The sequence below is a fragment of the Pleurodeles waltl genome, chromosome 1_2 (genome assembly GCF_031143425.1).
Source record: "Pleurodeles waltl isolate 20211129_DDA chromosome 1_2, aPleWal1.hap1.20221129, whole genome shotgun sequence".
Classification (NCBI taxonomy): domain Eukaryota; kingdom Metazoa; phylum Chordata; class Amphibia; order Caudata; family Salamandridae; genus Pleurodeles; species Pleurodeles waltl.
Genome location: NC_090437.1, coordinates 200,352,092 through 200,380,027, shown reverse-complemented (window position 1 = coordinate 200,380,027; position 27,936 = coordinate 200,352,092).

Sequence of the window (27,936 nt, the reverse complement as noted above, 5' to 3'; positions counted from 1 at the left end):
GAATCCTTTGCAATCCTCAAAATTTGGCTAAAAAAACACATGTTCCTCACATTTCTGTGGCAGAAAGTTCTGGAATCTGAGAGGAGCCACAAATTTCCTTCCACCCAGCGTTCCCCCACGTCTCCCGATAAAAATAACACCTCACTTGTGTGGGTAGGCCTAGCGCCCGCGACAGGAAACGCCCCAAAGCGCAACGTGGACACATCCAAATTTTTTAAAAAATACAGAGGTGTTTTTTGCAACGTGCCTACCTGTAGATTTTGGCCTGTAGCTCAGCCGCCACCTAGGGAAACCTACCAAACCTGTGCATTTCTGAAAACTAGAGACCTAGGGGAATCCAAGATGGGGTGACTTGTGTGGCTCGGACCACGTTGTTACCCAGAATCCTTTGCAAACCTCAAAATTTGGCAAAAAAAACACATGTTCCTCACATTTCTGTGGCAGAAAGTTCTGGAATCTGAGAGGAGCCACACATTTCCTTCCACCCAGCGTTCCCCCACGTCTCCCGATAAAAATTATACCTCACTTGTGTGGGTAGGCCTAGCGCCCGTGACAGGAAACGCCCCAAAGTGCAACGTGGACACATCCAATTTTTTGAAAGAAAACAGAGGTGTTTTTTGAAAAGTGCCTACCTGTAGATTTTGGCTTGTAGCTCAGCCGCCACCTAGGGAAACCAACCAAACCTGTGCATTTCTGAAAACTAGAGACCTAGGGGAATCCAAGATGGGGTGACTTGTGTGGCTCGGACCAGGTTCTGTTACCCAGAATCCTTTGGAAACCTCAAAATTTGGCTAAAAAAACACATGTTCCTCACATTTCTGTGGCAGAAAGTTCTGAAATCTGAGAGGAGCCACAAATTTCCTTCCACCCAGCGTTCCCCCACATCTCCCGATAAAAATGATATCTCACTTGTGTGGGTAGTCCTAGTGCCCACGACAGGAAACGCCCCAAAGCGCAACGTGGACACATCCAAATTTTTTTAAGAAAACAGAGGTGTTTTTTGCAAAGTGCCTACCTGTAGATTTTGGCCTCTAGCTCAGCCGCCACCTAGGGAAACCTACCAAACCTGTGCATTTCTGAAAACTAGAGACTTAGGGGAATCCAAGATGGGGTGACTTGTGTGGCTCGGACCAGGTTCTGTTACCCAGAATCCGTTGCAAACCTCAAAATTTGGCTAAAAAAACACATGTTCCTCACATTTCTGTGGCAGAAAGTTCTGGAATCTGAGAGGAGCCACAAATTTCCTTCCACCCAGCGTTCCCCCACGTCTCCCGATAAAAATGATACCTCACTTGTGTGGGTAGTTCTAGGGCCCACAACAGGAAACGCCCCAAAGCGCAACATGGACAAATCCAAATTTTTTAAAGAAAACTGAGGTGTTTTTTGCAAAGTGCCTACCTGTATATTTTGGCCTGTAGCTCAGCCGGCACCTAGGGAAACCTACCAAACCTGTGCATTTCTGCAAACTAGAGATCTAGGGGAATCCAAGATGGGGTGACTTGTGTGGCTCGGACCAGGATCTGTTACCCAGAATCCTTTGCAAACCTCAAAATTTGGCTAAAAAAGCACATGTTCCTCACATTTCTGTGGCAGAAAGTTCTGGAATCTGAGAGGAGCCACAAATTTCCTTCCACCCAGCGTTCCCCCACGTCTCCCGATAAAAAGAATACCTCACTTGTGTGGTAGGCCTAGCGCCCGTGACAGGAAACGCCCCAAAGCGCAACGTGGACACATCCAAATTTTTGAAAAAAAACAGAGGTGTTTTTTGCAAAGTGCCTATCTGTAGATTTTGGCCTCTAGCTCAGCCGCCACCTAGGGAAACCTACCAAACCTGTGCATGTCTGAAAACTAGAGACCTAGGGGAATCCAAGATGGGGTGACTTGTGTGGCTAGGACCAGGTTCTATTACACAGAATCCTTTGCAAACCTCAAAATTTGGCTAAAAAAACACATGTTCCTCACATTTCTGTGGCAGAAAGTTCTGGAATCTGAGAGGAGCCACAAATTTCCTTCCACCCAGCGTTCCCCCACGTTTCCCGATAAAAATAATACCTCACTTGTGTGGGTAAGCCTAGCGCCCGCGACAGGAAACGCCCCAAAGCGCAACGTGGACACATCCAAATTTTTGAAAAAAAACAGAGGTGTTTTTTGCAAAGTGCCTACCTGTAGATTTTGGCCTGTAGCTCAGCCGCCACCTAGGGAAACATACCAAACCTGTGCATTTCTGAAAACTAGAGACCTAGGGGAATACAAGATGGGGTGACTTGTGTGGCTCGGACCAGGTTGTTACCCAGAATCCTTTGTAAACCTCAAAATTTGGCTAAAAAAACACATGTTCCTCACATTCCTGTGGCGGTAAGTTCTTGAATCTGAGAGGAGCCACAAATTTCCTTACACCCAGCGTTCCCCCACGTCTCCCGATAAAAATGATACCTCACTTGTGTGGGTAGGCCTAGGGCCCGCGACAGGATCCGCCCCAAAGCGCAACGTGGACACATCCAAATTTTTGAAAGAAAACAGAGGTGTTTTTTGCAAAGTGCCTACCTGTAGATTTTGGCCTCTAGCTCAGCCGCCACCCAGGGAAACCTACCAAACCTGTGCATGTCTGAAAACTAGAGACCTAGGGGAATCCAAGATGGGGTGACTTGTGTGGCTAGGACCAGGTTGTATTACCCAGAATCCTTTGCAAACCTCAAAATTTGGCTAAAAAAACACATGTTCTATACATTCCTGTGGCAGAAAGTTTTGGAATCTGAGAGGAGCCACAAATTTCCTTCCACCCAGCGTTCCCCCACATCTCCCGATAAAAATGATTCCTCACTTGTGTGGGTAGGCCTAGTGCCCGCGACAGGAAACGCCCCAAAGCGCAACGTGGACACATCCAAATTTTTTAAAGAAAACAGAGGTGTTTTTTGCAAAGTGCCTACCTGTAGATTTTGGCCTCTAGCTCAGCCGCCACCTAGGGAAACCTACCAAACCTGTGCAGTTCTGAAAACTAGAGACCTAGGGGAATCCAAGATGGGGTGACTTGTGTGGCTCGGACCAGGTTCTGTTACCCAGAATCCGTTGCAAACCTCAAAAATTGGCTAAAAAAACACATGTTCCTCACATTTCTGTGGCAGAAAGTTCTGGAATCTGAGAGGAGCCACAAATTTCCTTCCACCCAGCATTCCCCCACGTCTCCCGATAAAAATGATACCTCACTTGTGTGGGTAGTTCTAGCGCCCACAACAGGAAACGCCCCAAAGCGCAACATGGACAAATCCAAATTTTTTAAAGAAAACAGAGGTGTTTTTTGCAAAGTGCCTACCTGTAGATTTTGGCCTCTAGCTCAGCCGCCACCTAGGGAAACCTACCAAACCTGTGCATTTCTGAAAACTAGAGACCTAGGGGAATCCAAGATGGGGTGACTTGTGTGGCTCGGACCAGGTTCTGTTACCCAGAATCCGTTGCAAACCTCAAAATTTGGCTAAAAAAACACATGTTCCTCACATTTCTGTGGCAGAAAGTTCTGGAATCTGAGAGGAGCCACAAATTTCCTTCCACCCAACGTTCCCCCACGTCTCCCGATAAAAATGATACCTCACTTGTGTGGGTAGGCCTAGCGCCCGCGACAGGAACCGCCCCAAAGCGCAACGTGGACACATCCAAATTTTTGAAAGAAAACAGAGGTGTTTTTTGCAAAGTGCCTACCTGTAGATTTGGGCTTGTAGCTCAGCCGCCACCTAGGGAAACCTACAAAACCTGTGCATTTCTGAAAACTAAAGATCTAGGGGAATCCAAGATGGTGTGACTTGTGTGGCTTGGACCAGGTTCTGTTACCCAGAATCCTTTGCAAACCTCAAAATTTGGCTAAAAAAACACATGTTCCTCACATTTCTGTGGCAGAAAGTTTTGTAATCTGAGAGGAGCCACAAATTTCCTTCCACCCAGCGTTCCCCCACGTCTCCCGATAAAAATAATACCTCACTTGTGTGGGTAGGCTTAGCGCCCGCGACAGGAAATGCCGCAAAGCGCACCGTGGACACATCCAAATTTTTGAAAAAAAACAGAGGTGTTTTTTGCAAAGTGCCTACCTGTAGATTTTGGCCTGTAGCTCAGCCGACACCTAGGGAAACCTACCAAACCTGTGCATTTCTAAAAACTAGAGACCTAGGGGAATCCAAGATGGGGTGACTTGTGTGGCTCGGACCAGGTTCTGTTACCCAGAATCCTTTGCAATCCTCAAAATTTGGCTAATAAAACACATGTTCCTCACATTTCTGTGGCAGAAAGTTCTGGAATCTGAGAGGAGCCACAAATTTCCTTCCACCCAGCGTTTCCCCACGTCTCCCGATAAAAATGATACCTCACTTGTGTGGGTAGGCCTAGCGCCCGCGATAGAAAATGCCCAAAGCGCAACGTGGACACATCCAAATTTTTAAAAGAAAACAGAGGTGTTTTTTGCAAAGTGCCTACCTGTAGATTTTGGCCTGTAGCTCAGCCGCCACCTAGGAAAACCTACCAAACCTGTGCATTTCTGAAAACTAGAGACCTAGGGGAATCCAAGATGGGGTGACTTGTGTGGCTCGGACCAGGTTGTTACCCAGAATCCTTTTCAAACCTCAAAATTTGGCTAAAAAAACACATGTTCCTCACATTCCTGTGGCAGAAAGTTCTGGAATCTGAGAGGAGCCACAAATTTCCTTCCACCCAGCGTTCCCCCACGTCTCCCGATAAAAATGATGCCTCACTTGTGTGGGTAGGCCTAGCGCCCGCAACAGGAAACGCCCCAAAGTGCAACGTGGACACATCCAATTTTTTGAAAGAAAACAGAGGTGTTCTTTGCAAAGTGCCTACCTGTAGATTTTGGCTTGTAGCTCAGCCGCCACCTAGGGAAACCTACCAAACCTGTGCATTTCTGAAAACTAGAGACCTAGGGGAATCCAGGATGGGGTGACTTGTGTGGCTCGGACCAGGTTCTGTTACCCAGAATCCTTTGGAAACCTCAAAATTTGGCAAAAAAAAACACATGTTCCTCACATTTCTGTGGCAGAAAGTTCTGGAATCTGAGAGGAGCCACAAATTTCCTTCCACCCAGCGTTCCCCCACATCTCCCGATAAAAATGATACCTCACTTGTGTGGGTAGTTCTAGCGCCCACAACAGGAAACGCCCCAAAGCTCAACATGGACAAATCCAAATTTTTTAAAGAAAACTGAGGTGTTTTTTGCAAAGTGTCTACCTGTATATTTTGGCCTGTAGCTCAGCCGGCACCTAGGGAAACCTACCAAACCTGTGCATTTCTGCAAACTAGAGATCTAGGGGAATCCAAGATGGGGTGACTTGTGTGGCTCGGACCAGGTTCTGTTACCCAGAATCCTTTGCAAACCTCAAAATTTGGCTAAAAAAAACACATGTTCCTCACATTTCTGTGGCAGAAAGATCTGGAATCTGAGAGTAGCCACAAATTTCCTTCCACCCAGCGTTCCCCGAATCTTCTGATAAAAATGATACCTCACTTGTGTGGGTAGGCCTAGCGCCCGCGACAGGAAACGCCCCAAAGCGCAACGTGGACACATCCATTTTTTTTTAAGAAAACAGAGGTGTTTTTTGCAAAGTGCCTACCTGTAGATTTTGGCTTGTAGCTCAGCCGCCACCTAGGGAAACCTACCAAACCTGTGCATTTCTGAAAACTAGAGACCTAGGGGAATCCAAGATGGTGTGACTTGTGTGGCTCGGACCAGGTTGTGTTACCCAGAATCCTTTGCAAACCTCAAAATTTGCTAAAAAAACACATGTTTCTCACATTTCTGTGGCAGAAAGTTCTGGAATCTGAGAGGAGCCACAAATTTCCTTCCACCCAACGTTCCCCCACGTCTCCCGATAAAAATGATACCTCACTTGTGTGGGTAGGCCTAGCGCCCGCGACAGGAACCGCCCCAAAGCGCAACGTGGACACATCCAAATTTTTGAAAGAAAACAGAGGTGTTTTTTGCAAAGTGCCTACCTGTAGATTTTGGCCTCTAGCTCAGCCGCCACCTAGGGAAACCTACCAAACCTGTGCATGTCTGAAAACTAGAGACCTAGGGGAATCCAAGATGGGGTGACTTGTGTGGCTAGGACCAGGTTCTATTAACCAGAATCCTTTGCAAACCTCAAAATTTGGCTAAAAAAACACATGTTCCTCATATTTCTGTGGCAGAAAGTTCTGGAATCTGAGAGGAGCCACAAATTTCCTTCCACCCAGCGTTCCCCCACGTCTCCCGATAAAAATAATACCTCACTTGTGTGGGTAGGACTAGCGCCCGCGACAGGAAACGCCCCAAAGCGCAACGTGGACACATCTAAATTAAAAAAAAAAAAACAGAGGTGTTTTTTGCAAAGTGCCTACCTGTAGATTTTGGCCTGTAGCTCAGCCGCCACCTAGGGAAACCTACCAAACCTGTGCATTTCTGAAAACTAGAGACCTAGGGGAATCCAAGATGGGGTGACTTGTGTGGCTCGGACCAGGTTGTTACCCAGAATCCTTTGCAAACCTCAAAATTTGGCTAAAAAAACACATGTTCCTCACATTCCCGTGGCAGAAAGTTCTGGAATCTGAGAGGAGCCACAAATTTCCTTCCACCCAGCGTTCCCCCACGTCTCCCGATAAAAATGATTCCTCACTTGTGTGGGTAGGCCTAGCGCCCGCGACAGGAAACGCCCCAAAGTGCAACGTGGACACATCCAATTTTTTGAAAGAAAACAGAGGTGTTTTTTTGCAAAGTGCCTACCTGTAGATTTTGGCTTGTAGCTCAGCCGCCACCTAGGGAAACCTACCAAACCTGTGCATTTCTCAAAACTAAAGACCTAGGGGAATCCAAGATGGGGTGACTTGTGTGGCTCGGACCAGGTTCTGTTACCCAGAATCCTTTGGAAACCTCAAAATTTGGCTAAAAAAACACATGTTCCTCACATTTCTGTGGCAGAAAGTTCTGGAATCTGAGAGGAGCCACAAATTTCCTTCCACCCAGCGTTCCCCCACTTCTCCCGATAAAAATAATACCTCACTTGTGTGGGTAGGCCTAGCGCCCGCGACAGGAAACGCCCCAAAGCGCAATGTGGACACATCCAAATTTTTGAAAAAAAACAGAGGTGTTTTTTGCAAAGTGCCTACCTGTAGATTTTGGCCTCTAGCTCAGCCGCCACCTAGGGAAACCTACCAAACCTGTGCATGTCTGAAAACTAGAGACCTAGGGGAATCCAAGATGGGGTGACTTGTGTGGCTCGGACCAGGTTGTTACCCAGAATCCTTTGCAAACCTCAAAATTTGGCTAAAAAAACACATGTTCCTCCCATTTCTGTGGCAGAAAGTTCTGGAATCTGAGAGTAGCCACACATTTCCTTCCACCCAGCGTTCCCCCAAATCTCCTGATAAAAATGATACCTCACTTGTGTGGGTAGGCCTAGCGCCCGCGACAGGAAACGCCCCAAAGCGCAACGTGGACACATCCATTTTTTTAAAAGAAAACAGAGGTTTTTTTTCCAAAGTGCCTACCTGTAGATTTTGGCTTGTAGCTCAGCCGCCACCTAGGGAAACCTATCAGACCTGTGCATTTCTGAAAACTAGAGACCTAGGGGAATCCAAGATGGTGTGACTTGTGTGGCTCGGACCAGGTTCTGTTACCCAGAATCCTTTGCAAACCTCAAAATTTGGCAAAAAAAACACATGTTCCTCACATTTCTGTGGCAGAAAGTTCTGGAATCTGAGAGGAGCCACAAATTTCCTTCCACCCAGCGTTCCCCCACATCTCCCGATAAAAATGATACCTCACTTGTGTGAGTAGTTCTAGCGCCCACAACAGGAAACGCCCCAAAGCTCAACATGGACAAATCCAAATTTTTTAAGAAAACAGAGGTGTTTTTTGCAAAGTGCCTACCTGTAGATTTTGGCTTGTAGCTCAGCCGCCACCTAGGGAAACCTACCAAACCTGTGCATTTCTGAAAACTAGAGACCTAGGGGAATCCAAGATGGTGTGACTTGTGTGGCTCGGACCAGGTTGTGTTACCCAGAATCCTTTGCAAACCTCAAAATTTGCTAAAAAAACACATGTTTCTCACATTTCTGTGGCAGAAAGTTCTGGAATCTGAGAGGAGCCACAAATTTCCTTCCACCCAACGTTCCCCCACGTCTCCCGATAAAAATGATACCTCACTTGTGTGGGTAGGCCTAGCGCCCGCGACAGGAACCGCCCCAAAGAGCAACGTGGACACATCCAAATTTTTGAAAGAAAACAGAGGTGTTTTTTGCAAAGTGCCTACCTGTAGATTTTGGCCTCTAGCTCAGCAGCCACCTAGGGAAACCTACCAAACCTGTGCATGTCTGAAAACTAGAGACCTAGGGGAATCCAAGATGGGGTGACTTGTGTGGCTAGGACCAGGTTCTATTACCCAGAATCCTTTGCAAACCTCAAAATTTGGCTAAAAAAACACATGTTCCTCATATTTCTGTGGCAGAAAGTTCTGGAATCTGAGAGGAGCCACAAATTTCCTTCCACCCAGCGTTCCCCCACGTCTCCCGATAAAAACAATACCTCACTTGTGTGGGTAGGACTAGCGCCCGCCACAGGAAACGCCCCAAAGCGCAACGTGGACACATCTAAATTTAAAAAAAAAAAAACAGAGGTGTTTTTTGCAAAGTGCCTACCTATAGATTTTGGCCTGTAGCTCAGCCGCCACCTAGGGAAACCTATCAGACCTGTGCATTTCTGAAAACTAGAGACCTAGGGGAATCCAAGATGGTGTGACTTGTGTGGCTCGGACCAGGTTCTGTTACCCAGAATCCTTTGCAAACCTCAAAATTTGGCTAAAAAAACACATGTTTCTCACATTTCTGTGGCAGAAAGTTCTGGAATCTGAGAGGAGCCACAAATTTCCTTCCACCCAACGTTCCCACACGTCTCCCGATAAAAATGATACCTCACTTGTGTGGGTAGGCCTAGCGCCTGCGACAGGAACCGCCCCAAAGCGCAACGTGGACACATCCAAATTTTTGAAAGAAAACAGAGGTGTTTTTTGCAAAGTGCCTACCTGTAGATTTTGGCCTCTAGGTCAGCCATCACCTAGGGAAACCTACCAAACCTGTGCATGTCTGAGAACTAGAGACCTAGGGGAATCCAAGATGGGGTGACTTGTGAGGCTAGGACCAGGTTCTATTACCCAGAATCCTTTGCAAACCTCAAAATTTGGTTAAAAAAACACATGTTCCTCATATTTCTGTGGCAGAAAGTTCTGGAATCTGAGAGGAGCCACAAATTTCCTTCCACCCAGCGTTCCCCCACGTCACCCGATAAAAATAATACCTCACTTGTGTGGGTAGGACTAGCGCCCGCGACAGGAAACGCCCCAAAGCGCAACGTGGACACATCCAAATTTTTCAAAAAAAACCAGAGGTGTTTCTTGCAAAGTGCCTACCTGTAGATTTTGGCCTGTAGCTCAGCCGCCACCTAGGGAAACCTACCAAACCTGTGCATTTCTGAAAACTAGAGACCTAGGGGAATCCAAGATGGGGTGACTTGTGTGGCTCGGACCAGGTTGTTACCCAGAATCCTTTGCAAACCTCAAAATTTGGCTAAAAAAACACATGTTCCTCACATTCCTGTGGCAGAAAGTTCTGGAATCTGAGAGGAGCCACAAATGTCCTTCCACCCAGCGTTCCCCCACGTCTCCCGATAAAAATGATTACTCACTTGTGTGGGTAGTTCTAGCGCCCACAACAGGAAACGCCCCAAAGCGCAACATGGACAAATCAAAATGTTTTAAAGAAAACTGATGTGTTTTTTGCAAAGTGCCTACCTGTATATTTTGGCCTCTAGCTCAGCCGTCACCTAGGGAAACCTACCAAACCTGTGCATGTCTGAAAACTAGAGACCTAGGGGAATCCAAGATGGGGTGACTTGTGTGGCTAGGACCAGGTTCTATTACCCAGAATCCTTTGCAAACCTCAAAATTTGGTTAAAAAAACACATGTTCCTCACATTTCTGTGGCAGAAAGTTCTGGAATCTGAGAGGAGCCACAAATTTCCTTCCACCCAGCGTTCCCCCACGTCTCCCGATAAAAATAATACCTCACTTGTGTGGGTAGGACTAGCGCCCGCGACAGGAAACGCCCCAAAGCGCAACGTGGACACATCCAAATTTTTCAAAAAAAACCAGAGGTGTTTTTTGCAAAGTGCCTACCTGTAGATTTTGGCCTGTAGCTCAGCCGCCACCTAGGGAAACCTACCAAACCTGTGCATTTCTGAACACTAGAGACCTAGGGGAATCCAAGATGGGGTGACTTGTGTGGCTCGGACCAGGTTCTATTACCCAGAATCCTTTGCAAACCTCAAAATTTGGCTAAAAAAACACATGTTCCTCACATTCCTGTGGCAGAAAGTTCTGGAATCTGAGAGGAGCCACAAATTTCCTTCCACCCAGCGTTCCCCCACGTCTCCCGATAAAAATGATTACTCACTTGTGTGGGTAGTTCTAGCGCCCACAACAGGAAACGCCCCAATGCGCAACATGGACAAATCAACATTTTTTCAAGAAAACTGATGTGTTTTTTGCAAAGTGCGTACCTGTATATTTTGGCGTGTAGCTCAGCCGGCACCTAGGGAAACCTACCAAACCTGTGCATTTCTGCAAACTAGAGATCTAGGGGAATCCAAGATGGGGTGACTTGTGTGGCTCGGACCAGGTTCTGTTACTCAGAATCCTTTGCAAACCTCAAAATTTGGCTAAAAAAACACATGTTCCTCACATTTCTGTGGCAGAAAGTTCTGGAATCTGAGAGTAGCCACAAATTTCCTTCCACCCAGCGTTCCCCCAAATCTCCTGATAAAAATGATACCTCACTTGTGTGGGTAGGCCTAGCGCCCGCGACAGGAACCGCCCCAAAGCGCAACGTGGACACATCCAAATTTTTGAAAGAAAACAGAGGTGTTTTTTGCAAAGTGCCTACCTGTAGATTTTGGCCTCTAGCTCAGCCACCACCTAGGGAAACCTACCAAACCTGTGCATGTCTGAAAACTAGAGACCTAGGGGAATCCAATATGGGGTGACTTGTGTGGCTAGGACCAGGTTCTATTACCCAGAATCCTTTGCAAACCTCAAAATTTGGCTAAAAAAACACATGTTCCTCACATTTCTGTGGCAGAAAGTTCTTGAATCTGAGAGGAGCCACAAATGTCCTTCCACCCAGCGTTCCCCCACGTCTCCCGATAAAAATAATACCTCACTTGTGTGGGTAGGCCTAGCGCCCGCGACAGGAACCGCCCCAAAGCGCAACGTGGACACATCCACATTTTTGAAAGAAAACAGAGGTGTTTTTTGCAAAGTGCCTACCTGTAGATTTTGGCCTCTAGCTCAGCCGCCACCTAGGGAAACCTACCAAACCTGTGCATGTCTGAAAACTAGAGACCTAGGGGAATCCAAGATGGGGTGACTTGTGTGGCTAGGACCAGGTTCTATTACCCAGAATCCTTTGCAAACCTCAAAATTTGGCTAAAAAAACACATGTTCCTCACATTTCTGTGGCAGAAAGTTCTGGAATCTGAGAGGAGCCAAAAATTTCCTTCCACCCAGCATTCCCCCACTTCTCCCGATAAAAATAATACCTCACTTGTGTGGGTAGGCCTAGCGCCCGTGACAGGAAACGCCCCAAAGCGCAATGTGGACACATCCAAATTTTTGAAAAAAAACAGAGGTGTTTTTTGCAAAGTGCCTACCTGTAGATTTTGGCCTCTAGCTCAGCCGCCACCTAGGGAAACCTACCAAACCTGTGCATGTCTGAAAACTAGAGACCTAGGGGAATCCAAGATGGGGTGACTTGTGTGGCTCGGACCAGGTTGTTACCCAGAATCCTTTGCAAACCTCAAAATTTGGCTAAAAAAACACATGTTCCTCACATTCCTGTGGCAGAAAGTTCTGGAATCTGAGAGGAGCCACAAATTTCCTTCCACCCAGCGTTCCCCCACGTCTCCCGATAAAAATGATACCTCACTTGTGTGGGTAGGCCTAGCGCCCGCGACAGGAAACGCCCCAAAGTGCAACGTGGACACATCCAATTTTTTGAAAGAAAACAGAGGTGTTTTTGCAAAGTGCCTACCTGTAGATTTTGGCTTGTAGCTCAGCCGCCACCTAGGGAAACCTACCAAACCTGTGCATTTCTGAAAACTAGAGACCTAGGGGAATCCAAGATGGGGTGACTTGTGTGGCTCGGACCAGGTTCTGTTACCCAGAATCCTTTGGAAACCTCAAAATTTGGCTAAAAAAACATGTTCCTCACATTTCTGTGGCAGAAAGTTCTGGAATCTGAGAGGAGCCACAAATTTCCTTCCACCCAGCGTTCCCCCACATCTCCCGATAAAAATGATACCTCACTTGTGTGGGTAGGCCTAGTGCCCGCGACAGGAAACGACCCAAAGCGCAACGTGGACACATCCAATTTTTTGAAAGAAAACAGAGGTGTTTTTTTGCAAAGTGCCTACCTGTAGATTTTGGCTTGTAGCTCAGCCGCCACCTAGGGAAACCTACCAAACCTGTGCATTTCTGAAAACTAAAGACCTAGGGGAATCCAAGATGGGGTGACTTGTGTGGCTCGGACCAGGTTCTGTTACCCAGAATCCTTTGGAAACCTCAAAATTTGGCTAAAAAAACACATGTTCCTCACATTTCTGTGGCAGAAAGTTCTGGAATCTGAGAGGAGCCACAAATTTCCTTCCACCCAGCGTTCCCCCAAATCTCCTGATAAAAATGATACCTCACTTGTGTGGGTAGGCCTAGCGCCCGCGACAGGAACCGCCCCAAAGCGCAACGTGGACACATCCAAATTTTTTAAAGAAAACAGAGGTGTTTTTTGCAAAGTGCCTACCTGTAGATTTTGGCCTCTAGCTCAGCCACCACCTAGGGAAACCTACCAAACCTGTGCATGTCTGAAAACTAGAGACCTAGGGGAATCCAAGATGGGGTGACTTATGTGGCTAGGACCAGGTTCTATTACCCAGAATCCTTTGCAAACCTCAAAATTTGGCTAAAAAAACACATGTTCCTCACATTTCTGTGGCAGAAAGTTCTGGAATCTGAGAGGAGCCACAAATGTCCTTCCACCCAGCGTTCCCCCACGTCTCCCGATAAAAATAATACCTCACTTGTGTGGGTAGGCCTAGCGCCCGCGACAGGAACCGCCCCAAAGCGCAACGTGGACACATCCACATTTTTGAAAGAAAACAGAGGTGTTTTTTGCAAAGTGCCTACCTGTAGATTTTGGCCTCTAGCTCAGCCGCCACCTAGGGAAACCTACCAAACCTGTGCATGTCTGAAAACTAGAGACCTAGGGGAATCCAGGATGGGGTGACTTGTGTGGCTAGGACCAGGTTCTATTACCCAGAATCCTTTGCAAACCTCAAAATTTGGCTAAAAAAACACATGTTCCTCACATTTCTGTGGCAGAAAGTTCTGGAATCTGAGAGGAGCCAAAAATTTCCTTCCACCCAGCGTTCCCCCACTTCTCCCGATAAAAATAATACCTCACTTGTGTGGGTAGGCCTAGCGCCCGCAACAGGAAACGCCCCAAAGCGCAATGTGGACACATCCAAATTTTTGAAAAAAAACAGAGGTGTTTTTTGCAAAGTGCCTACCTGTAGATTTTGGCCTCTAGCTCAGCCGCCACCTAGGGAAACCTACCAAACCTGTGCATGTCTGAAAACTAGAGACCTTGGGGAATCCAAGATGGGGTGACTTGTATGGCTCGGACCAGGTTGTTACCCAGAATCCTTTGCAAACCTCAAAATTTGGCTAAAAAAACACATGTTCCTCACATTCCTGTGGCAGAAAGTTCTGGAATCTGAGAGGAGCCACAAATTTCCTTCCACCCAGCGTTCCCCCACGTCTCCCGATAAAAATGATACCTCACTTGTGTGGGTGGCCTAGCGCCCGCGACAGGAAACGCCCCAAAGTGCAACGTGGACACATCCAATTTTTTGAAAGAAAACAGAGGTGTTTTTTGCAAAGTGCCTACCTGTAGATTTTGGCTTGTAGCTCAGCCGCCACCTAGGGAAACCTACCAAACCTGTGCATTTCTGAAAACTAGAGACCTAGGGGAATCCAAGATGGGGTGACTTGTGTGGCTCGGACCAGGTTCTGTTACCCAGAATCCTTTGGAAACCTCAAAATTTGGCTAAAAAAACATGTTCCTCACATTTCTGTGGCAGAAAGTTCTGGAATCTGAGAGGAGCCACAAATTTCCTTCCACCCAGCGTTCCCCCACATCTCCCGATAAAAATGATACCTCACTTGTGTGGGTAGGCCTAGTGCCCGCGACAGGAAACGCCCCAAAGCGCAACGTGGACACATCTAAATTTTTTAAAGAAAACAGAGGTGTTTTTTGCAAAGTGCCTACCTGTAGATTTTGGCCTCTAGCTCAGCCACCACCTAGGGAAACCTCCCAAACCTGTGCATTTCTGAAAACTAGAGACCTAGGGGAATCCAGGATGGGGTGACTTGTGTGGCTCGGACCAGGTTCTGTTACCCAGAATCCTTTGCAAACCTCAAAATTTGGCTAAAAAAACACATGTTCCTCACATTTCTGTGGCAGAAAGTTCTGGAATCTGAGAGAAGCCACAAATTTCCTTCCACCCAGCATTCCGCCACGTCTCCCGATAAAAATGATACCTCACTTGTGTGTGTAGTTCTAGCGCCCACAACAGGAAACGCCCCAAAGCGCAACATGGACAAATCCAAAAAATTTTTTAAAAAATGAGGTGTTTTTTGCAAAGTGCCTACCTGTATATTTTGGCCTGTAGCTCAGCCAGGCACCTAGGGAAACCTACCAAACCTGTGCATTTCTGAAAACTAGAGATCTAGGGGAATCCAAGATGGGGTGACTTGTGTGGCTCGGACCAGGTTCTGTTACCCAGAATCCTTTGCAAACCTCAAAATTTGGCTAAAAAAACACATGTTCTTCACATTTCTGTGGCAGAAAGTTCTGGAATGTGAGAGTAGCCACAAATTTCCTTCCACCCAGCGTTCCCCCAAATCCCCTGATAAAAATGATACCTCACTTGTGTGGGTAGGCCTAGCGCCCGCGACAGGAAACGCCCCAAAGCGCAACGTGGACACATCCATTTTTTTAAAAGAAAACAGAGGTGTTTTTTGCAAAGTGCCTACCTGTAGATTTTGGCTTGTAGCTCAGCCGCCACCTAGGGAAACCTACCAAACCTGTGCATTTCTGAAAACTAGAGACCTAGGGGAATCCAAGATGGTGTGACTTGTGTGGCTCGGACCAGGTTCTGTTACCCAGAATCCTTTGCAAACCTCAAAATTTGGCTAAAAAAACACATGTTTCTCACATTTCTGTGGCAGAAAGTTCTGGAATCTGAGAGGAGCCACAAATTTCCTTCCACCCAACGTTCCCCCACGTCTCCCGATAAAAATGATACCTCACTTGTGTGGGTAGGCCTAGCGCCCGCGACAGAATCTGCCCCAAAGCGCAACGTGGACACATCCATTTTTTTTTAAGAAAACAGAGGTGTTTTTTGCAAAGTGCCTACCTGTAGATTTTGGCTTGTAGTTCAGCCGCCACCTAGGGAAACCTACCAAACCTGTGCATTTCTGAAAACTAGAGACCTAGGGGAATCCAAGATGGTGTGACTTGTGTGGCTCGGACCAGGTTGTGTTACCCAGAATCCTTTGCAAACCTCAAAATTTGCTAAAAAAACACATGTTTCTCACATTTCTGTGGCAGAAAGTTCTGGAATCTGAGAGGAGCCACAAATTTCCTTCCACCCAACGTTCCCCCACGTCTCCCGATAAAAATGATACCTCACTTGTGTGGGTAGGCCTAGCGCCCGCGACAGGAACCGCCCCAAAGCGCAACGTGGACACATCCAAATTTTTGAAAGAAAACAGAGGTGTTTTTTGCAAAGTGCCTACCTGTAGATTTTGTCCTCTAGCTCAGCCGCCACCTAGGGAAACCTACCAAACCTGTGCATGTGTGAAAACTAGAGACCTAGGGGAATCCAAGATGGGGTGACTTGTGTGGCTAGGACCAGGTTCTATTACCCAGAATCCTTTGCAAACCTCAAAATTTGGCTAAAAAAACACATGTTCCTCATATTTCTGTGGCAGAAAGTTCTGGAATCTGAGAGGAGCCACAAATTTCCTTCCACCCAGCGTTCCCCCACGTCTCCCGATAAAAATAATACCTCACTTGTGTGGGTAGGACTAGCGCCCGCGACAGGAAACGCCCCAAAGCGCAACGTGGACACATCTAAATTTTTTTTTAAAAACCAGAGGTGTTTTTTGCAAAGTGCCTACCTGTAGATTTTGGCCTGTAGCTCAGCCGCCACCTAGGGAAACCTACCAAACCTGTGCATTTCTGAAAACTAGAGACCTAGGGGAATCCAAGATGGGGTGACTTGTGTGGCTCGGACCAGGTTGTTACCCAGAATCCTTTGGAAACCTCAAAATTTGGCTAAAAAAACACATGTTCCTCACATTTCTGTGGCAGAAAGTTCTGGAATCTGAGAGGAGCCACAAATTTCCTTCCACCCAGCGTTCCCCCACTTCTCCCGATAAAAATAATACCTCACTTGTGTGGGTAGGCCTAGCGCCCGCGACAGGAAACGCCCCAAAGCGCAATGTGGACACATCCACATTTTTGAAAAAAAACAGGGGTGTTTTTTGCAAAGTGCCTACCTGTAGATTTTGGCCTCTAGCTCAGCCGCCACCTAGGGAAACCTACCAAACCTGTGCATGTCTGAAAACTAGAGACCTAGGGGAATCCAAGATGGGGTGACTTGTGTGGCTCGGACCAGGTTGTTACCCAGAATCCTTTGCAAACCTCAAAATTTGGCTAAAAAAACACATGTTCCTCCCATTTCTGTGGCAGAAAGTTCTGGAATCTGAGAGTAGCCACACATTTCCTTCCACCCAGCGTTCCCCCAAATCTCCTGATAAAAATGATACCTCACTTGTGTGGGTAGGCCTAGCGCCCGCGACAGGAAACGCCCCAAAGCGCAACGTGGACACATACATTTTTTTAAAAAAAAACAGAGGTGTTTTTTGCAAAGTGCCTACCTGTAGATTTTGGCTTGTAGCTCAGCCGCCACCTAGGGAAACCTACCAAACCTGTGCATTTCTGAAAACTAGAGACCTAGGGGAATCCAAGATGGGGTGACTTGTGTGGCTCGGACCAGGTTCTGTTACCCAGAATCCTTTGTAAACCTCAAAATTTGGCTAAAAAAACACATGTTCCTCACATTCCTGTGGCGGTAAGTTCTGGAATCTGAGAGGAGCCACAAATTTCCTTACACCCAACGTTCCCCCACGTCTCCCGATAAAAATGATACCTCACTTGTGTGGGTAGGCCTAGCGCCTGCGACAGGAACCGCCCCAAAGCGCAACGTGGACACATCCAAATTTTTTAAAGAAAACAGAGGTGTTTTTTGCAAAGTGCCTACCTGTAGATTTTGGCCTCTAGCTCAGCCGTCACCTAGGGAAACCTACCAAACCTGTGCATGTCTGAAAACTAGAGACCTAGGGGAATCCAAGATGGGGTGACTTGTGTGGCTAGGACCAGGTTCTCTTACCCAGAATCCTTTGCAAACCTCAAAATTTGGTAAAAAAAACACATGTTCCTCACATTCCTGTGGCAGAAAATTCTGGAATCTGAGAGGAGCCACAAATTTCCTTCCACCCAGCGTTCCCCCACGTCTCCCGATAAAAATGATACCTCACTTGTGTGGGTAGGCCTAGCGCCCGCGACAGGAAACGCCCCAAAGTGCAACGTGGACACATCCAATTTTTTGAAAGAAAACAGAGGTGTTTTTTGCAAAGTGCCTACCTGTAGATTTTGGCCTCTAGCTCAGCCGCCACCTAGGGAAACCTACCAAACCTGTGCATTTCTGAAAACTAGAGACCTAGGGGAATCCAAGATGGGGTGACTTGTGTGGCTCGGACCAGGTTCTGTTACCCAGAATCCTTTGCAAACCTCAAAATTTGGCTAAAAAAACACATGTTCCTCACATTTCTGTGGCAGAAAGTTCTGGAATCTGAGAGGAGCCACAAATTTCCTTTCACCCAGCGTTCCCCCACATCTCCCGATAAAAATGATACCTCACTTGTGTGGGTAGGCCTAGTGCCCGCGACAGGAAACGCCCCAAAGCGCAACGTGGACACATCTAAATTTTTTAAAGAAAACAGAGGTGTTTTTTGCAAAGTGCCTACCTGTAGATTTTGGCCTCTAGCTCAGCCACCACCTAGGGAAACCTCCCAAACCTGTGCATTTCTGAAAACTAGAGACCTAGGGGAATCCAGGATGGGGTGACTTGTGTGGCTCGGACCAGGTTCTGTTACCCAGAATCCTTTGCAAACCTCAAAATTTGGCTAAAAAAACACATGTTCCTCACATTTCAGTGGCAGAAAGTTCTGGAATCTGAGAGGAGCCACAAATTTCCTTCCACCCAGCATTCCCCCACGTCTCCCGATAAAAATGATACCTCACTTGTGTGGGTAGTTCTAGCGCCCACAACAGGAAACGCCCCAAAGCGCAACATGGACAAATCCAAATTTTTTAAAGAAAACAGAGGTGTTTTTTGCAAAGTGCCTACCTGTAGATTTTGGCCTCTAGCTCAGCCGCCACCTACGGAAACCTACCAAACCTGTGCATTTCTGAAAACTAGAGACCTAGGGGAATCCAAGATGGGGTGACTTGTGTGGCTCGGACCAGGTTCTGTTACCCAGAATCCGTTGCAAACCTCAAAATTTGGCTAAAAAAACACATGTTCCTCACATTTCTGTGGCAGAAAGTTCTGGAATCTGAGAGGAGCCACAAATTTCCTTCCACCCAGCGTTCCCCCACGTCTCCCGATAAAAATGATACCTCACTTGTGTGGGTAGTTCTAGCGCCCACAACAGGAAACGCCCCAAAGCGCAACATGGACAAATCAAAGTTTTTTAAAGAAAACTGAGGTGTTTTTTGCAAAGTGCCTACCTGTATATTTTGGCTTGTAGCTCAGCCGCCACCTAGGGAAACCTACAAAACCTGTGCATTTCTGAAAACTAAAGATCTAGGGGAATCCAAGATGGTGTGACTTGTGTGGCTTGGACCAGGTTCTGTTACCCAGAATCCTTTGCAAACCTCAAAATTTGGCTAAAAAAACACATGTTCCTCACATTTCTGTGGCAGAAAGTTTTGGAATCTGAGAGGAGCCACAAATTTCCTTCCACCCAGCGTTCCCCCACATCTCCCGATAAAAATGATACCTCACTTGTGTGGGTAGTTCTAGCGCCCACAACAGGAAACGCCCCAAAGCGCAACATGGAGAAATCAAAATTTTTTAAAGAAAACTGAGGTGTTTTTTGCAAAGTGCCTACCTGTATATTTTGGCTTGTAGCTCAGCCGCCACCTAGGGAAACCTACAAAACCTGTGCATTTCTGAAAACTAGAGATCTAGGGGAATCCAAGATGGTGTGACTTGTGTGGCTTGGACCAGGTTCTGTTACCCAGAATCGTTTGGAAACCTCAAAATTTGGCTAAAAAAACACATGTTCCTAACATTTCTGTGGCAGAAAGTTCTGGAATCTGAGAGGAGCCACAAATTTCCTTCCACCCAGCGTTCCCCCACATCTCCCGATAAAAATGATACCTCACTTGTGTGGGTAGGCCTAGTGCCCGCAACAGGAAACGCCCCAAAGCGCAACGTGGACACATCCACATTTTTTCAAGAAAACAGAGGTGTTTTTTGCAAAGTGCCTACCTGTAGATTTTGGCCTCTAGCTCAGCCGCCACCTAGGGAAACCTACCAAACCTGTGCATTTCTGAAAACTAGAGACCTAGGGGAATCCAAGATGGGGTGACGTGTGGCTCGGACCAGGTTCAGTTACCCAGAATCCTTTGGAAACCTCAAAATTTGGCTAAAAAAACACATGTTCCTCACATTTCTGTGGCAGAAAGTTCTGGAATCTGAGAGGAGCCACAAATTTCCTTCCACCCAGCGTTCCCCCACGTCTCCCGATAAAAATGATACCTCACTTGTGTGGGTAGGCCTAGCGCCCGCGACAGGAAACGCCCCAAAGTGCAACGTGGACACATCCAATTTTTTGAAAGAAAACAGAGGTGTTTTTTGCAAAGTGCCTATCTGTAGATTTTGACTTGTAGCTCAGCCGCCACCTAGGGAAACCTCCCAAACCTGTGCATTTCTGAAAACTAGAGACCTAGGGGAATCCAAGATGGGGTGACTTGTGTGGCTCGGACCAGGTTCTGTTACCCAGAATCCTTTGGAAACCTCAAAATTTGGCTAAAAAAACATGTTCCTCACATTTCTGTGGCAGAAAGTTCTGGAATCTGAGAGGAGCCACAAATTTCCTTCCACCCAGCGTTCCCCCACATCTCCCGATAAAAATGATACCTCACTTGTGTGGGTAGGCCTAGTGCCCGCGACAGGAAACGCCCCAAAGCGCAACGTGGACACATCTAAATTTTTTAAAGAAAACAGAGGTGTTTTTTGCAAAGTGCCTACCTGTAGATTTTGGCCTCTAGCTCAGCCACCACCTAGGGAAACCTCCCAAACCTGTGCATTTCTGAAAACTAGAGACCTAGGGGAATCCAGGATGGGGTGACTTGTGTGGCTCGGACCAGGTTCTGTTACCCAGAATCCTTTGCAAACCTCAAAATTTGGCTAAAAAAACACATGTTCCTCACATTTCTGTGGCAGAAAGTTCTGGAATCTGAGAGAAGCCACAAATTTCCTTCCACCCAGCATTCCCCCACGTCTCCCGATAAAAATGATACCTCACTTGTGTGTGTAGTTCTAGCGCCCACAACAGGAAACGCCCCAAAGCGCAACATGGACAAATCAAAAAAAAAATTTAAAAAATGAGGTGTTTTTTGCAAAGTGCCTACCTGTATATTTTGGCCTGTAGCTCAGCCAGGCACCTAGGGAAACCTACCAAACCTGTGCATTTCTGAAAACTAGAGATCTAGGGGAATCCAAGATGGGGTGACTTGTGTGGCTCGGACCAGGTTCTGTTACCCAGAATCCTTTGCAAACCTCTAAATTTGGCTAAAAAAACACATGTTCTTCACATTTCTGTGGCAGAAAGTTCTGGAATGTGAGAGTAGCCACAAATTTCCTTCCACCCAGCGTTCCCCCAAATCCCCTGATAAAAATGATACCTCACTTGTGTGGGTAGGCCTAGCGCCCGCGACAGGAAACGCCCCAAAGCGCAACGTGGACACATCCATTTTTTTAAAAGAAAACAGAGGTGTTTTTTGCAAAGTGCCTACCTGTAGATTTTGGCTTGTAGCTCAGCCGCCACCTAGGGAAACCTACCAAACCTGTGCATTTCTGAAAACTAGAGACCTAGGGGAATCCAAGATGGTGTGACTTGTGTGGCTCGGACCAGGTTCTGTTACCCAGAATCCTTTGCAAACCTCAAAATTTGGCTAAAAAAACACATGTTTCTCACATTTCTGTGGCAGAAAGTTCTGGAATCTGAGAGGAGCCACAAATTTCCTTCCACCCAACGTTCCCCCACGTCTCCCGATAAAAATGATACCTCACTTGTGTGGGTAGGCCTAGCGCCCGCGACAGAATCTGCCCCAAAGCGCAACGTGGACACATCCATTTTTTTTTAAGAAAACAGAGGTGTTGTTTGCAAAGTGCCTACCTGTAGATTTTGGCTTGTAGTTCAGCCGCCACCTAGGGAAACCTACCAAACCTGTGCATTTCTGAAAACTAGAGACCTAGGGGAATCCAAGATGGTGTGACTTGTGTGGCTCGGACCAGGTTGTGTTACCCAGAATCCTTTGCAAACCTCAAAATTTGCTAAAAAAACACATGTTTCTCACATTTCTGTGGCAGAAAGTTCTGGAATCTGAGAGGAGCCACAAATTTCCTTCCACCCAACGTTCCCCCACGTCTCCCGATAAAAATGATACCTCACTTGTGTGGGTAGGCCTAGCGCCCGCGACAGGAACCGCCCCAAAGCGCAACGTGGACACATCCAAATTTTTGAAAGAAAACAGAGGTGTTTTTTGCAAAGTGCCTACCTGTAGATTTTGTCCTCTAGCTCAGCCGCCACCTAGGGAAACCTACCAAACCTGTGCATGTGTGAAAACTAGAGACCTAGAGGAATCCAAGATGGGGTGACTTGTGTGGCTAGGACCAGGTTCTATTACCCAGAATCCTTTGCAAACCTCAAAATTTGGCTAAAAAAACACATGTTCCTCATATTTCTGTGGCAGAAAGTTCTGGAATCTGAGAGGAGCCACAAATTTCCTTCCACCCAGCGTTCCCCCACGTCTCCCGATAAAAATAATACCTCACTTGTGTGGGTAGGACTAGCGCCCGCGACAGGAAACGCCCCAAAGCGCAACGTGGACACATCTAAATTTTTTTTTAAAAACCAGAGGTGTTTTTTGCAAAGTGCCTACCTGTAGATTTTGGCCTGTAGCTCAGCCGCCACCTAGGGAAACCTACCAAACCTGTGCATTTCTGAAAACTAGAGACCTAGGGGAATCCAAGATGGGGTGACTTGTGTGGCTCGGACCAGGTTGTTACCCAGAATCCTTTGGAAACCTCAAAATTTGGCTAAAAAAACACATGTTCCTCACATTTCTGTGGCAGAAAGTTCTGGAATCTGAGAGGAGCCACAAATTTCCTTCCACCCAGCGTTCCCCCACTTCTCCCGATAAAAATAATACCTCACTTGTGTGGGTAGGCCTAGCGCCCGCGACAGGAAACGCCCCAAAGCGCAATGTGGACACATCCAAATTTTTGAAAAAAAACAGGGGTGTTTTTTGCAAAGTGCCTACCTGTAGATTTTGGCCTCTAGCTCAGCCGCCACCTAGGGAAACCTACCAAACCTGTGCATGTCTGAAAACTAGAGACCTAGGGGAATCCAAGATGGGGTGACTTGTGTGGCTCGGACCAGGTTGTTACCCAGAATCCTTTGCAAACCTCAAAATTTGGCTAAAAAAACACATGTTCCTCCCATTATCTGTGGCAGAAAGTTCTGGAATCTGAGAGTAGCCACACATTTCCTTCCACCCAGCGTTCCCCCAAATCTCCTGATAAAAATGATACCTCACTTGTGTGGGTAGGCCTAGCGCCCGCGACAGGAAACGCCCCAAAGCGCAACGTGGACACATCCATTTTTTAAAAAGAAAACAGAGGTGTTTTTTGCAAAGTGCCTACCTGTAGATTTTGGCCTCTAGCTCAGCCGCCACCTAGGGAAACCTACCAAACCTGTGCATTTCTGAAAACTAGAGACCTAGGGGAATCCAAGATGGGGTGACTTGTGTGGCTCGGACCAGATTCTGTTACCCAGAATCCGTTGCAAACCTCAAAATTTGGCTAAAAAAACACATGTTCCTCACATTTCTGTGGCAGAAAGTTCTGGAATCTGAGAGGAGCCACAAATTTCCTTACACCCAACGTTCCCCCACGTCTCCCGATAAAAATGATACCTCACTTGTGTGGGTAGTTCTAGCGCCCACAACAGGAAACGCCCCAAAGCGCAACATGGACAAATCAAAGTTTTTTAAAGAAAACTGAGGTGTTTTTTGCAAAGTGCCTACCTGTATATTTTGGCTTGTAGCTCAGCCGCCACCTAGGGAAACCTACAAAACCTGTGCATTTCTGAAAACTAAAGATCTAGGGGAATCCAAGATGGTGTGACTTGTGTGGCTTGGACCAGGTTCTGTTACCCAGAATCCTTTGCAAACCTCAAAATTTGGCTAAAAAAACACATGTTCCTCACATTTCTGTGGCAGAAAGTTTTGGAATCTGAGAGGAGCCACAAATTTCCTTCCACCCAGCGTTCCCCCACATCTCCCGATAAAAATGATACCTCACTTGTGTGGGTAGTTCTAGCGCCCACAACAGGAAACGCCCCAAAGCGCAACATGGAGAAATCAAAATTTTTTAAAGAAAACTGAGGTGTTTTTTGCAAAGTGCCAACCTGTATATTTTGGCTTGTAGCTCAGCCGCCACCTAGGGAAACCTACAAAACCTGTGCATTTCTGAAAACTAGAGATCTAGGGGAATCCAAGATGGTGTGACTTGTGTGGCTTGGACCAGGTTCTGTTACCCAGAATCGTTTGGAAACCTCAAAATTTGGCTAAAAAAACACATGTTCCTCACATTTCTGTGGCAGAAAGTTCTGGAATCTGAGAGGAGCCACAAATTTCCTTCCACCCAGCGTTCCCCCACATCTCCCGATAAAAATGATACCTCACTTGTGTGGGTAGGCCTAGTGCCCGCAACAGGAAACGCCCCAAAGCGCAACGTGGACACATCCACATTTTTTCAAGAAAACAGAGGTGTTTTTTGCAAAGTGCCTACCTGTAGATTTTGGCCTCTAGCTCAGCCGCCACCTAGGGAAACCTACCAAACCTGTGCATTTCTGAAAACTAGAGACCTAGGGGAATCCAAGATGGGGTGACTTGTGTGGCTCGGACCAGGTTCTGTTACCCAGAATCCTTTGGAAACCTCAAAATTTGGCTAAAAAAACACATGTTCCTCACATTTCTGTGGCAGAAAGTTCTGGAATCTGAGAGGAGCCACAAATTTCCTTCCACCCAGCGTTCCCCCACGTCTCCCGATAAAAATGATACCTCACTTGTGTGGGTAGGCCTAGCACCCGCGACAGGAAACGCCCCAAAGTGCAACGTGGACACATCCAATTTTTTGAAAGAAAACAGAGGTGTTTTTTGCAAAGTGCCTACCTGTAGATTTTGGCTTGTAGCTCAGCTGCCACCTAGGGAAACCTACCAAACCTGTGCATTTCTGAAAACTAGAGACCTAGGGGAATCCAAGATGGGGTGACTTGTGTGGCTCGGACCAGGTTCTGTTACCCAGAATCCTTTGGAAACCTCAAAATTTGGCTAAAAAAACATGTTCCTCACATTTCTGTGGCAGAAAGTTCTGGAATCTGAGAGGAGCCACAAATTTCCTTCCACCCAGCGTTCCCCCACATCTCCCGATAAAAATGATACCTCACTTGTGTGGGTAGGCCTAGTGCCCGCGACAGGAAACGCCCCAAAGCGCAACGTGGACACATCTAAATTTTTTAAAGAAAACAGAGGTGTTTTTTGCAAAGTGCCTACCTGTAGATTTTGGCCTCTAGCTCAGCCACCACCTAGGGAAACCTCCCAAACCTGTGCATTTCTGAAAACTAGAGACCTAGGGGAATCCAGGATGGGGTGACTTGTGTGGCTCGGACCAGGTTCTGTTACCCAGAATCCTTTGCAAACCTCAAAATTTGGCTAAAAAAACACATGTTCCTCACATTTCTGTGGCAGAAAGTTCTGGAATCTGAGAGAAGCCACAAATTTCCTTCCACCCAGCATTCCCCCACGTCTCCCGATAAAAATGATACCTCACTTGTGTGTGTAGTTCTAGCGCCCACAACAGGAAACGCCCCAAAGCGCAACATGGACAAATCCAATTTTTTTTAAAAAAAATGAGGTGTTTTTTGCAAAGTGCCTACCTGTATATTTTGGCCTGTAGCTCAGCCAGGCACCTAGGGAAACCTACCAAACCTGTGCATTTCTGAAAACTAGAGATCTAGGGGAATCCAAGATGGGGTGACTTGTGTGGCTCGGACCAGGTTCTGTTACCCAGAATCCTTTGCAAACCTCAAAATTTGGCTAAAAAAACACATGTTCTTCACATTTCTGTGGCAGAAAGTTCTGGAATGTGAGAGTAGCCACAAATTTCCTTCCACCCAGCGTTCCCCCAAATCTCCTGATAAAAATGATACCTCACTTGTGTGGGTAGGCCTAGCGCCCGCGACAGGAAACGCCCCAAAGCGCAACGTGGACACATCCATTTTTTTAAAAGAAAACAGAGGTGTTTTTTGCAAAGTGCCTACCTGTAGATTTTGGCTTGTAGCTCAGCCGCCACCTAGGGAAACCTACCAAACCTGTGCATTTCTGAAAACTAGAGACCTAGGGGAATCCAAGATGGTGTGACTTGTGTGGCTCGGACCAGGTTCTGTTACCCAGAATCCTTTGCAAACCTCAAAATTTGGCTAAAAAAACACATGTTTCTCACATTTCTGTGGCAGAAAGTTCTGGAATCTGAGAGGAGCCACAAATTTCCTTCCACCCAACGTTCCCCCACGTCTCCCGATAAAAATGATACCTCACTTGTGTGGGTAGGCCTAGCGCCCGCGACAGAATCTGCCCCAAAGCGCAACGTGGACACATCCATTTTTTTTTAAGAAAACAGAGGTGTTTTTTGCAAAGTGCCTACCTGTAGATTTTGGCTTGTAGTTCAGCCGCCACCTAGGGAAACCTACCAAACCTGTGCATTTCTGAAAACTAGAGACCTAGGGGAATCCAAGATGGTGTGACTTGTGTGGCTCGGACCAGGTTGTGTTACCCAGAATCCTTTGCAAACCTCAAAATTTGCTAAAAAAACACATGTTTCTCACATTTCTGTGGCAGAAAGTTCTGGAATCTGAGAGGAGCCACAAATTTCCTTCCACCCAACGTTCCCCCACGTCTCCCGATAAAAATGATACCTCACTTGTGTGGGTAGGCCTAGCGCCCGCGACAGGAACCGCCCCAAAGCGCAACGTGGACACATCCAAATTTTTGAAAGAAAACAGAGGTGTTTTTTGCAAAGTGCCTACCTGTAGATTTTGTCCTCTAGCTCAGCCGCCACCTAGGGAAACCTACCAAACCTGTGCATGTGTGAAAACTAGAGACCTAGGGGAATCCAAGATGGGGTGACTTGTGTGGCTAGGACCAGGTTCTATTACCCAGAATCCTTTGCAAACCTCAAAATTTGGCTAAAAAAACACATGTTCCTCATATTTCTGTGGCAGAAAGTTCTGGAATCTGAGAGGAGCCACAAATTTCCTTCCACCCAGCGTTCCCCCAAATCTCCTGATAAAAATGATACCTCACTTGTGTGGGTAGGCCTAGCGCCCGCGACAGGAAACGCCCCAAAGCGCAACGTGGACACATCCATTTTTTTAAAAGAAAACAGAGGTGTTTTTTGCAAAGTGCCTACCTGTAGATTTTGGCTTGTAGCTCAGCCGCCACCTAGGGAAACCTACCAAACCTGTGCATTTCTGAAAACTAGAGACCTAGGGGAATCCAAGATGGGGTGACTTGTGTGGCTCGGACCAGGTTCTGTTACCCAGAATCCTTTGTAAACCTCAAAATTTGGCTAAAAAAACACATGTTCCTCACATTCCTGTGGCGGTAAGTTCTGGAATCTGAGAGGAGCCACAAATTTCCTTACACCCAACGTTCCCCCACGTCTCCCGATAAAAATGATACCTCACTTGTGTGGGTAGGCCTAGCGCCTGCGACAGGAACCGCCCCAAAGCGCAACGTGGACACATCCAAATTTTTTAAAGAAAACAGAGGTGTTTTTTGCAAAGTGCCTACCTGTAGATTTTGGCCTCTAGCTCAGCCGTCACCTAGGGAAACCTACCAAACCTGTGCATGTCTGAAAACTAGAGACCTAGGGGAATCCAAGATGGGGTGACTTGTGTGGCTAGGACCAGGTTCTATTACCCAGAATCCTTTGCAAACCTCAAAATTTGGTTAAAAAAACACATGTTCCTCACATTCCTGTGGCAGAAAATTCTGGAATCTGAGAGGAGCCACAAATTTCCTTCCACCCAGCATTCCCCCACGTCTCCCGATAAAAATGATACCTCACTTGTGTGGGTAGGCCTAGCGCCCGCGACAGGAAACGCCCCAAAGTGCAACGTGGACACATCCAATTTTTTGAAAGAAAACAGAGGTTTTTTTTGCAAAGTGCCTACCTGTAGATTTTGGCCTCTAGCTCAGCCGCCACCTAGGGAAACCTACCAAACCTGTGCATTTCTGAAAACTAGAGACCTAGGGGAATCCAAGATGGGGTGACTTGTGTGGCTCGGACCAGGTTCTGTTACCCAGAATCCT